Source organism: Lacerta agilis, chromosome 13, assembly GCF_009819535.1.
Source record: "Lacerta agilis isolate rLacAgi1 chromosome 13, rLacAgi1.pri, whole genome shotgun sequence".
Classification (NCBI taxonomy): Eukaryota; Metazoa; Chordata; class Lepidosauria; order Squamata; family Lacertidae; genus Lacerta; species Lacerta agilis.
Genome location: NC_046324.1, coordinates 43,911,738 through 43,922,606, shown reverse-complemented (window position 1 = coordinate 43,922,606; position 10,869 = coordinate 43,911,738). Strand labels below are relative to the sequence as shown.

The window sequence follows — 10,869 nt, the reverse complement described above, 5'->3', positions numbered from 1 at the left end:
CTGGACCTGATGGTCAGGGGTCCCTTTACCTTTACCTTACTATATCCTCCAAGGACATGGGTGACGCTGTGCTGCTGTTCACGCGCTGCAGCCTTAAAAGTTGCCGCGCCCCATGCACGCTGGCGCTGCCAATCGCGGGGGTGGGGCACTGCCCCGAGTGTCACCCCCCGGGGCGGTACCAGGGGCGGCCCGCCCCCTGCCCCCCCCCTGCTCCACCCCTGGGTGCTTTTAAGGTACGTGCTAGCATTTCCGATTACTGCAAGTGGGCTGAAAACCAGATCGTATGGGATGTGAGTGAATTCAGAGAGAGGATTAAATATTTGCTGACGGGTATCGATGGCTAGGTACGGTCAGTGTGTGTGTGTGTGTGTGTGTGTGTGTGTGTGTTTGTGCGCACGCGCATGTACAGCCTGACAAAATGTGCTTCTCTCTCTCTCTCTCTTTTAACTAGAGAAAGAAAGAAAGAAAGAGAACAGCAGCATCATTCGCAGGAACTGCAAACTCAATTCTTGTAAATGACCTCAGTCATAACAGGATTACTAAGACCACAGGTTTGAACCAGCAAAGGAAACTCGTTTTCTTTGCACAGCAGCTTTTGTGAGGGATGCGAAACTGCCATGGTTTGGCTGAGGACGGAGGTGGCCAACGGGTGGCCCACAAGGACCACCTACATTTCCCCCTTTCTCCTTCCGCCCCCTCCCCGCAAGCAGGGCTCAACCTCAAGTGGTTGCTTGTTTTCTTCCCTAGTGAGGATCCTATGACAACTGCAGGCAGAAGTTCGACGGGCAAAGCGTTCTCTGTGGCTATGCCTCTGTGCTTGCAAAAGCGTTCCTGGCTGAGTTCCTGCCTCCCACAGAGGACACGGGGCACCTTGCCGGGGGAGCAAAACAGGGATAGTCGTATCAGAGATGTTCCCCATGCTCAACACTAAATATGGCACATGGTTTCAAAAGTGCAAAGGTCACAGGGTCAACCTGGAGATCAGTTATAGAGAGACTTTTTTCAGTGTGGGCGGGGCCAGAGACAAAAGTGGGCGGAGAAATTAATGTAAATTCTACCTTTGTGGAGTAGGCTAGTTTCTGCACATATTCACCCCTTTCTAGCCTCCAAAGCAAAGAATATGTGTTCTTATTCTGATTTCCACTACTATTATTTTTCATGTCCCACATAAAATTGTTGTTGTTGTTGTGTTTGTGTTTGTGTTTACAGGTGAAACGCGAAAAATTAGAATATCGTGGGAAAGTCCATTTATGTAAGCAATTGTTTTCATTAGCTACCGGAGTTTAATATATGAGATAGACTCATGACATGCAAAGTGAGATATGTCAAGCCTTTATTTGTTATAATTGTGATGATTATAGCGTACAGCTGATGAAAACCCCAAATTAACAATTTCAACTTTGGGGTTTTCATCCACTGTATGCCATAATCATCACAATTATAACAAGCAAAGGCTTGACATATCTCGCTTTGCATGTCATCAGTCTATCTCATATATTAAACTCCAGTAGCTAATGAAAACAATTGCTTACATAAATGGACTTTTCCACGATATTCTAATTTTTCGAGTTTCATCTGTAGTCTCTGCCTCCTCAACACCGAGTGTGTTGAGCTTTTGCAGGGAGATTGGGTCACCAAAAGTTGGTAATTATACATTCGTGCTCAAGACGACCCCCAATTTTGAACTAAAAAAAGGAAAAGCCCAAAACATTGTTTTATATATGGGGGAAATATGGTAACTTCAAGCATTAAAAACTTCCTTATACAGGGCTGCCTTCAGGTGTCTTCTAAAAGTTGTGCGGTTCTTTATTTCCTTGGCATCTGATGGAGGGCATTCCACAGGGCAGGCGCCACCACCGAGAAGGCCCTCTGCCTGGTTCCCTGTAACCTCACTTCTCGCAGTGAAGGAACCACCAGAAGGCCCTCGGCGCTAGACCTCAGTGTGCGGGATGAACGATGGGGGTTCAGAAGCTCCTTCAGGTATATAGCTCCCATTATGTCTGGCCTTTGGGCAAGGGCTGATGGGAGAAGTCTAATGATGGAGGACTGCAGGTGGGAATGGGGTAGAAATTTGATCCAGTTCACATTCAATGGTGACCGTTCCCCATTCGCACTTGGCAAAACAATGCGAAACATAAGCTGTCTTTCGAAATTTCACACTCCAAATTTTGCAATGGAGTTCTTCACCCAATTGATGCACACAGAAATCAGTACACAAGGGTAAAGTGTGCATTGAAATGCATAGGGAAAATAACAGAAAAATGCAATATATTGGGGACAGTTGTTGCAAAAAAGAAAAAGTGAACATTAGGCCAAATTACATGTACAAATATGCAATTTGTATTAGGAGAATTTTGTACCCGAATGCTGATGAATTTTCGTGAGTTGTAATCAAATAGCATCCAGGGACTGCAATATCTAAAAGTTCATTTCGCCCTTTATATACTCAGTGGATTGCTGAGCTCTGCAAGAGAACGAATCCCACAGACACCATCTTATCAGGAGGTCAGTTCCATGTGATGTAGGAATCGGGCCTTCATTGTGCTGGACCTTACGCATTGGAATCCCTTCCCATTGCACCAGGTATGGAAAACCTTTGGCCCTCTGGATGTTGCTGAACTCCCATCATCCCTAGCTGTTGGCTATGTTTGCTGGGGCTGATGGGAGTTGTAGTTCAGCAGCACCTGGAGGACCAAAGATTCCCCACACCAACTTACATACTGGGCAGGTACCAGTATTTGTTGCCTTTTTTGCAAACCTTTGAAGTCGAGATTTTTATCCCACTCTGCATCTGTATTGAAAATATTTTTTAAATTTGGGAGTATTTGTAAATGTTCATATATGTGTGCATGTGGAATTGTTTAACACATGGAATAGTAGTAGTAGTAGTAATAATAATAATAATAATAATAATAATAATAATAATAATAATAATAATAATAATAATTTTATTATTTGTACCCCGCCCATCTGTCTGGAAAACACACACACACAATACTTGTTCCATTGTTTTAACTGTTTTATTTTGTTTTATGATTACATAAAACAATATATAATATATATTGGGTTCCATGATCACTGCAGATGGTGACAGCAGTCACGAAATTAGAAGATGCCTGCTTCTTGGGAGAAAAGCAATGACAAACCTAGACAGCATCTTAAAAAGCAGAGACATCACCTTGCCGACAAAGGTCCGTATAGTTAAAGCTATAGTTTTCCCAGTAGTAATGTACGGAAGTGAGAGCTGGACCATAAAGAAGGCTGATCGCCGAAGAATTGATGCTTTTGAATTTTGGTGCTGGAGGAGACTCTTGAGAGTCCCATGGACTGCAAGAAGATCAAACCTATCCATTCTCAAAGAAATCAGCCCTGACTGCTCACTAGAAGGACAGATCCTGAAGTTGAGGCTCCAGTACTTTGGCCATCTCATGAGAAGAGAAGACTCCCTAGAAAAGACCCTGATGTTGGGAAAGATGGAGGGCACAAGGAGAAGGGGACGACAGAGGATGAGATGGTTGGACAGTGTTCTCGAAGCTACTAACATGAGTTTGGCCAAACTGCGAGAGGCAGTGAAGGATAGGCGTGCCTGGCGTGCTCTGGTCCATGGGGTCACGAAGAGTCGGACACGACTGAACGACTGAACAACAACAACAACATGATTACATATTTTATTGTAGTAGCCCTCCCTGGGACCTCGTGGTGAAAGGAAGGAAGTGGCAGTGTTGCGTAGTGGTTAGAGAGTCACACTAGGACCTGGGAGACCAGGGTTCAAAGCCCCATTCAAACATTAAGCTCCCTAGGCAGCTTGAGCCATTCACTGCCTTTTAGTCTAACCTACCTCTCAGGGTTGTTGTGCCGATTAAATGAGGAGACAAGGAGAACCATGTATGCCATCTCAAGTTCCTTGAAGGAAAAGGTGGGGTACAAAGACAATAGATAAACAAGTCTAGTGAAATGAATAAGATATGGAGCACTTGATCTAGCCAACGGCAGAAACTTACCACCCAACTAGGAGTCCAATTGCTCCAATAGTAACTTCCAAATATCTCATGGGAGAGGGAGCAAGCTTGTTTTCTCCTGCTCTGGTGGCTAGGAAACAAACCAATGGATTCGAGTTCCAAGGAAGGAGATTCGACTAAACACCAGGAAGACCTTTCTGACAGTTAGAGCTGTTAGACAGTGGAACGGATTCCCTCGGAAGTTGATGGGCTCTCCTTCCTCAAGCAGAGATCGGATGCCCATCTGCCATTGATGCTTTGGCTGTGATTCCTGCATTGCAGGGGGGTTGGACTGGATGACCCTGGGGGTGCCTTCCAACTCTACAATTCTATGATGCTGTGGTTCTACTTGGGAGTCATAAGCAGGGCAGCCAGGGAAGTGAAGGGGCGAATTACATTTGGCCCCGTTCTGTTCTCTTCCGAACTTCCCAAAGTTCTGATTTAGCTTCCCCAGCTCGGTGTGAACCGAAAAGGTTGAGGAGAAAAAGGGGGGGGAGTTTAATCCATACCAGTGTCAATGCACAGTTTTGCAATTAGGCTAATATACTGAACGTGGTGGAAGAGGGCACTGCGATTAAGTAGACTCCCAGGGAAGGAAGTGGCTTTTTATCACCCAGATCAGAATATTTATGAACCTTTCTTCGCCTCTCATGAAGTTATTGTATCTCAGGTAAGGCGAAAAGCAAGGCTTGCTTTGCCAGCCATGATTTATAACAAGGATGGGAGGGGTTTCCGTGTCACTTGCGGAGCAGGCCTTGCCTCTGCCAGAGGAAACATCCTTACAGTTCAGGAGGGGTCAGTCATGCACGTGGAACAAAGGAAGCTGAATCAGACCATCGGACTTCAGTGCCTGGCTGTGTCTCTCCAAGGCAAGACACTCTCCAAGCCATACCTGCAGGTGCTGGAGACTGAACCTGCAATCATGTGAGAAGATGCTCCACCACTGAGCTATGGTCCTTCCTCTAAAACTCAAGTAAGGTTCTAGTCCTCATAGTTCTGTGTAAACAGCTAAATTTGACGAGGCCAGAGAAAGATGCGTTGCTCCCAAGTCAGGCTATTGCATCCTTCTTAGCTTAGTATTGTCAACACTGACCGGCAGCGTCTCTCCAGGGTTTTGAGCAGGAAATCTTCTCCAGCCCTACCTGGAGTTGCCATCGGAGATTCGAACTTGGGACCTTCTGCACGCAAGGCAGGTGCTCTCCCCCCGCTCATGTGGTCGCTCAGGACACCTGCTTTTTTTAGGGGCACAGCAGTGATGCAACGCGCAGTCGAAAGGGAGTGCGGCCTGGCAATATCACAGAGGATCTCATGCGGTCATGTGCAGACTTGAGATTTAAATTACTTACAGCTGCTGCTGATGGGCAGCTCAATCAATTTCCTTTTCTCTTTGTTTCTCATTTTTCCATATTTCCACAGCAGTTCGCGGATTTGTTTTAAAGTCCTCCTGAAAATTCATCAAAGAATTCCTCCTAATATATGCCGTATCGCCCAATATACAGATCGTTTTTTACAAAGCAAATTTCTCTAATATAATGCCATTTTTAAATTTAATTTAATTTCCCACTCATATATACATTTTTATGAATAGTTTAACCTGGTCTAATGCATTTCCATACATGTGACTTGGCCAGAGAACCGTGCTGCAAAATTCAAAGAAGTATGGATTTGAAGGATGGCTGCATTATCGGTTTGTGTGTTGTTTTGGAAATTACATTCGGATAAAACGCTTTGCAAAATTATCCAGTCAAAATTGCTTTATTAGGAGAAAGTTGCTTGTGAATTTTCACGACCACCAATTCTTCTAAAGTCACAAATGGATGTGGAAATGAACAGAAATTAAGACGGGAAGAGTGAGAAAATGGAGGTGGACTGAAATGAATAGATTGGCCCATCACTAGATCGGAGCAAAGGGTCGTCTAGTCAGCATCAGTGTCAGATGGGCAGAAAACACATTTGAGGCTGTCAACACCCTTTTCTTTGTTTAGGAATGTATGGTATGGCGCCTGTGTCAGCCAGCAGTTTAAGCATGACAGCTCCTCCAAACGGATCCCAAAATGTACTCCTAGGAAGGAAGGCGTCTCATTTGTCTTCCTAACTGCATTCTGACAACCGGTCACGACCCAGGAATGAACTTACGTGGCTGACAGGTCATTTTCGCTAATGACACTAAAAGGCTCATTTGGGCTCCTTGCCTCTTTTAATGGGAGCGTAAAAGACATGCCATGCCTTTGATTTAAGACACGTCGTCGTCCCCCCATGCCACTTTCTCCTGCGTGTTAATGACATTCTACCGGGGGCACAAATGAAAAGTTCAAAAGTTCTCTGGATCTCCAGGGGGGAAGTGCACTTAAGGCTCCAACCTAGCCTATATTTCGGCTGACTTTCCCAAACGAGAATTTCATAGAATCAGAGAATCATCGAGTTGGGAGGGACCCCGAGGGTCATCCATCCCAACCCCCTGCAATGCAGGAATCTCAGCTGGATCATCCATGACAGATGGGCCCTCCAAAGCTCTGCTTAAAAACCTCCAAGGAAAGGGAGCCCACAACCTCCAGAGGGAGACGATTGGCTTCAAAGGGACCGACAGCGCAGGTGGAATCGCTCCACCAGAATGGGCTTCCATGCTTAACAAATTCTAGGTTTTCACCAAACCTCTTAAGAGCGTTCTCAAGCCAAAGCTTAACCATGACTTGGTACTGGGCACGGAGTCCTCAGAGGATAAATTGGACTCCCCACAGATTGAGGATCTTGAGCTGGCAGAGGCAGAGGCAGTGCTAGTTGCTCCTGCACCTGGAGCAGCACACATGCTATGCACCCAGGGGCAGAGCGAGCATCCCAGGGGCAGGGCTAGCCACCTGGGGGGGCATGGTGAGCATCCCAGGGGGCGGCCACCTGCAGCAAGCAGCGAGCGTCCAAGGGGGCAACACCCACAGCAAGCATCCCAGAGGGGCCGGGGCAGAAATGTGAACCCCCTCAGGGATGACACCCGGGGTGGGCTGCACCTACCTCACCCCCCTTCTCTGCCAATGGGCAGAGTCCTCTGGAACCTTCAGGAGCCCTCTGGCTGACAGGAGACCTGACAAAGAATGCTTGGAGTTGTGGAGCCACCACCACCCAGACCCTGAGAGGTCTGGGTTGAAGAGCATGCATCGATAAACCCAGTTTATGAGTAAAGGGTCTCCTCAAGAGTAAGGGTAGGGCCTAGGGCCAGCCTTCCTCAACCTTGGCTCTGAAGCTATGGTTGGACTACAACTCCCAACATCCCTAGCTAGCAGATCAGGGATGATGGGAGTTGTAGTCCAACCATAGCTACAGATCCAAGGTTGATAGTCCTACATTGCAGGGGCGGGACTGGATGACCCTTGGGGTCCCTTCCAACAGGCCTGGAAGAATAGAGTTCATAAGTTCTCCTTCAGGAGCTATCTAGTGGCTGGAAACATCAGACGTAATCCAAACCCCACTGAGACACGAGTAGATACGGATTAATTGATTAATAACCAATGAATAGATAAATGAGTAACAACGCTGCTCTTTAGCCCATCTTTGCGAACCCAGAATGTTTGCGCAGGAAGGAACAGGATGTACGCATTAGCGATCTCCGGCTCTGGACTCTTCCAGCTCCATGGTCTCTGGCTCCCGGGTAACTCATTGAGCTGAATTCCTAGGAAATGTTGCATAATAGAAAGTTGAAGGGCATTCGTTGTCTCCAGATCTCATTATAGTTGACTGGTGCAAGGCAGTGGGGGGGGGGGTAGATCATAATGTTTGTTTTGTTAAAAGGCTGGCCGTGGTCCCAGTGGGGCTTATGGAAGAAAGGGGGGGAACCTCCTGGTATTTCATTTTATGCTTTTGCTGTTGGAACACAGGAAGCAGCTTCATATGATGAAGAAGAAGAAGAAGAAGAAGAAGAAGAAGAAGAAGAAGAAGAAGAAGAAGAAGAAGAAGAAGAAGAAGAAGAAGAAGAAGAAGAAGAAGAAGAAGAAGAAGAAGAAGAAGAAGAAGAAGAAGAAGAAGAAGAAGAAGAAGAAGAAGAAGAAGAAGAAGAAGAAGAAGAAGAAGAAGAAGAAGAAGAAGAAGAAGAAGAAGAAGAAGAAGAAGAAGAAGAAGAAGAAGAAGAAGAAGAAGAAGAAGAAGAAGAAGAAGAAGAAGAAGAAGAAGAAGAAGAAGAAGAAGAAGAAGAAGAAGAAGAAGAAGAAGAAGAAGAAGAAGAAGAAGAAGAAGAAGAAGAAGAAGAAGAAGAAGAAGAAGAAGAAGAAGAAGAAGAAGAAGAAGAAGAAGAAGAAGAAGAAGAAGAAGAAGAAGAAGAAGAAGAAGAAGAAGAAGAAGAAGAAGAAGAAGAAGAAGAAGAAGAAGAAGAAGAAGAAGAAGAAGAAGAAGAAGAAGAAGAAGAAGAAGAAGAAGAAGAAGAAGAAGAAGAAGAAGAAGAAGAAGAAGAAGAAGAAGAAGAAGAAGAAGAAGAAGAAGAAGAAGAAGAAGAAGAAGAAGAAGAAGAAGAAGAAGAAGAAGAAGAAGAAGAAGAAGAAGAAGAAGAAGAAGAAGAAGAAGAAGAAGAAGAAGAAGAAGAAGAAGAAGAAGAAGAAGAAGAAGAAGAAGAAGAAGAAGAAGAAGAAGAAGAAGAAGAAGAAGAAGAAGAAGAAGAAGAAGAAGAAGAAGAAGAAGAAGAAGAAGAAGAAGAAGAAGAAGAAGAAGAAGAAGAAGAAGAAGAAGAAGAAGAAGAAGAAGAAGAAGAAGAAGAAGAAGAAGAAGAAGAAGAAGAAGAAGAAGAAGAAGAAGAAGAAGAAGAAGAAGAAGAAGAAGAAGAAGAAGAAGAAGAAGAAGAAGAAGAAGAAGAAGAAGAAGAAGAAGAAGAAGAAGAAGAAGAAGAAGAAGAAGAAGAAGAAGAAGAAGAAGAAGAAGAAGAAGAAGAAGAAGAAGAAGAAGAAGAAGAAGAAGAAGAAGAAGAAGAAGAAGAAGAAGAAGAAGAAGAAGAAGAAGAAGAAGAAGAAGAAGAAGAAGAAGAAGAAGAAGAAGAAGAAGAAGAAGAAGAAGAAGAAGAAGAAGAAGAAGAAGAAGAAGAAGAAGAAGAAGAAGAAGAAGAAGAAGAAGAAGAAGAGAAGAAGAAGAAGAAGAAGAAGAAGAAGAAGAAGAAGAAGAAGAAGAAGAAGAAGAAGAAGAAGAAGAAGAAGAAGAAGAAGAAGAAGAAGAAGAAGAAGAAGAAGAAGAAGAAGAAGAAGAAGAAGAAGAAGAAGAAGAAGAAGAAGAAGAAGAAGAAGAAGAAGAAGAAGAAGAAGAAGAAGAAGAAGAAGAAGAAGAAGAAGAAGAAGAAGAAGAAGAAGAAGAAGAAGAAGAAGAAGAAGAAGAAGAAGAAGAAGAAGAAGAAGAAGAAGAAGAAGAAGAAGAAGAAGAAGAAGAAGAAGAAGAAGAAGAAGAAGAAGAAGAAGAAGAAGAAGAAGAAGAAGAAGAAGAAGAAGAAGAAGAAGAAGAAGAAGAAGAAGAAGAAGAAGAAGAAGAAGAAGAAGAAGAAGAAGAAGAAGAAGAAGAAGAAGAAGAAGAAGAAGAAGAAGAAGAAGAAGAAGAAGAAGAAGAAGAAGAAGAAGAAGAAGAAGAAGAAGAAGAAGAAGAAGAAGAAGAAGAAGAAGAAGAAGAAGAAGAAGAAGAAGAAGAAGAAGAAGAAGAAGAAGAAGAAGAAGAAGAAGAAGAAGAAGAAGAAGAAGAAGAAGAAGAAGAAGAAGAAGAAGAAGAAGAAGAGGAGGAGGAGGAGGAGTTTGGATTTGATATCCTGCTTTTCTCTCCCGAAGGAGTCTCTAAGCGGCTAACATTCTCCTTTCCTTCCTCCCCTACAACAAACACTCTGTGAGGTGAGTGGGGCTGAGAGACTTCAAAGAAGTGTTGACTAGCCCAAGGTCACCCAGCAGCTGCATGTGGAGGAGCGGGGACGCGAACCCGGTTCCCCAGATTATGAGTCTACCACTCTTAACCACTACACCACACTGGCTCGTCAAACCACTGGTCCATCGAGATGAGTGTTGTCTTTACTGAATGCCAGGTGGATCTCCAGGTTCTGGGTCTTTCCCAGCCCTACCTGGTGATGCCCAGGATCGAACCTGGGACATTCTGCATGCAAAGCAGATGCTCTACCACTGAACTACACCCCCTTCTCTGCTGTGATGGGAGTTTCGTTTCTCCCTTCGTTTCAGAAGATGCAGATTTGACAGATGTGCCTTTAAATGCAAGCTGGATTGAATTTCTCCTCTTGTAGCCCAAAACTCTTCTTCCAAAACAAGCAGCGGAGGGGAACTTTAGCAGAACTTTAGACACATTGGAAAAGGAAGTTTCAGGTTTGAATGGCACACTGGCTGGGTCAGTGGAGACAGGAATTCTGTTGTGTTGTTTTTTTAAAAATAAGAATTTATTGGATTTTAGTAATAAACATACAGAAAATACAAATACACACACTACACAAAATACACACAAACACAACACTTATTTACTCATCCTTATCCTCTTTATACTCCTAAGCTTGGGACTTCCTCGCATCCTCTCTTCTGCGTTCATTTCTAATCTTCTTTAGTAACTTTGTAACATTGTAAAATCTACTTTCTTACATCTAATCTTAGTCTTACAATTATAATCAACATATCTTACATCTTAAATCTTATTCTTATCAAACAAAACATCAAATTCCGCATCTCAACTTCTTCTATCCTTTCTTCACTTAACTTTGTTATACTGTAGCCTGTATTTCTTCTGATTCCAATTTCAAATATAAAAAACCACATCTTAACAAATACCTAAATGTTTCTTCCATTCTCATAATCCGTTTTCCCTCTGGTTTCGGAGTTCCATGGTCAGCCTTTATAATATCCCCTTTAATTCATACTTTACCCCACCC

At 43.7% G+C, this 10,869-nt stretch overlaps 1 non-coding gene across 1 annotated transcript; it reads right to left on the bottom strand.

Moving 5' to 3' along the window:
- Positions 1-10,060: 10,060 nt before the first annotated feature.
- Positions 10,061-10,132, bottom strand: TRNAA-UGC. The gene has a single exon. It is a non-coding gene; the product is annotated as a tRNA-Ala (tRNA).
- Between the last annotated feature and the right edge of the window lie 737 nt (positions 10,133-10,869).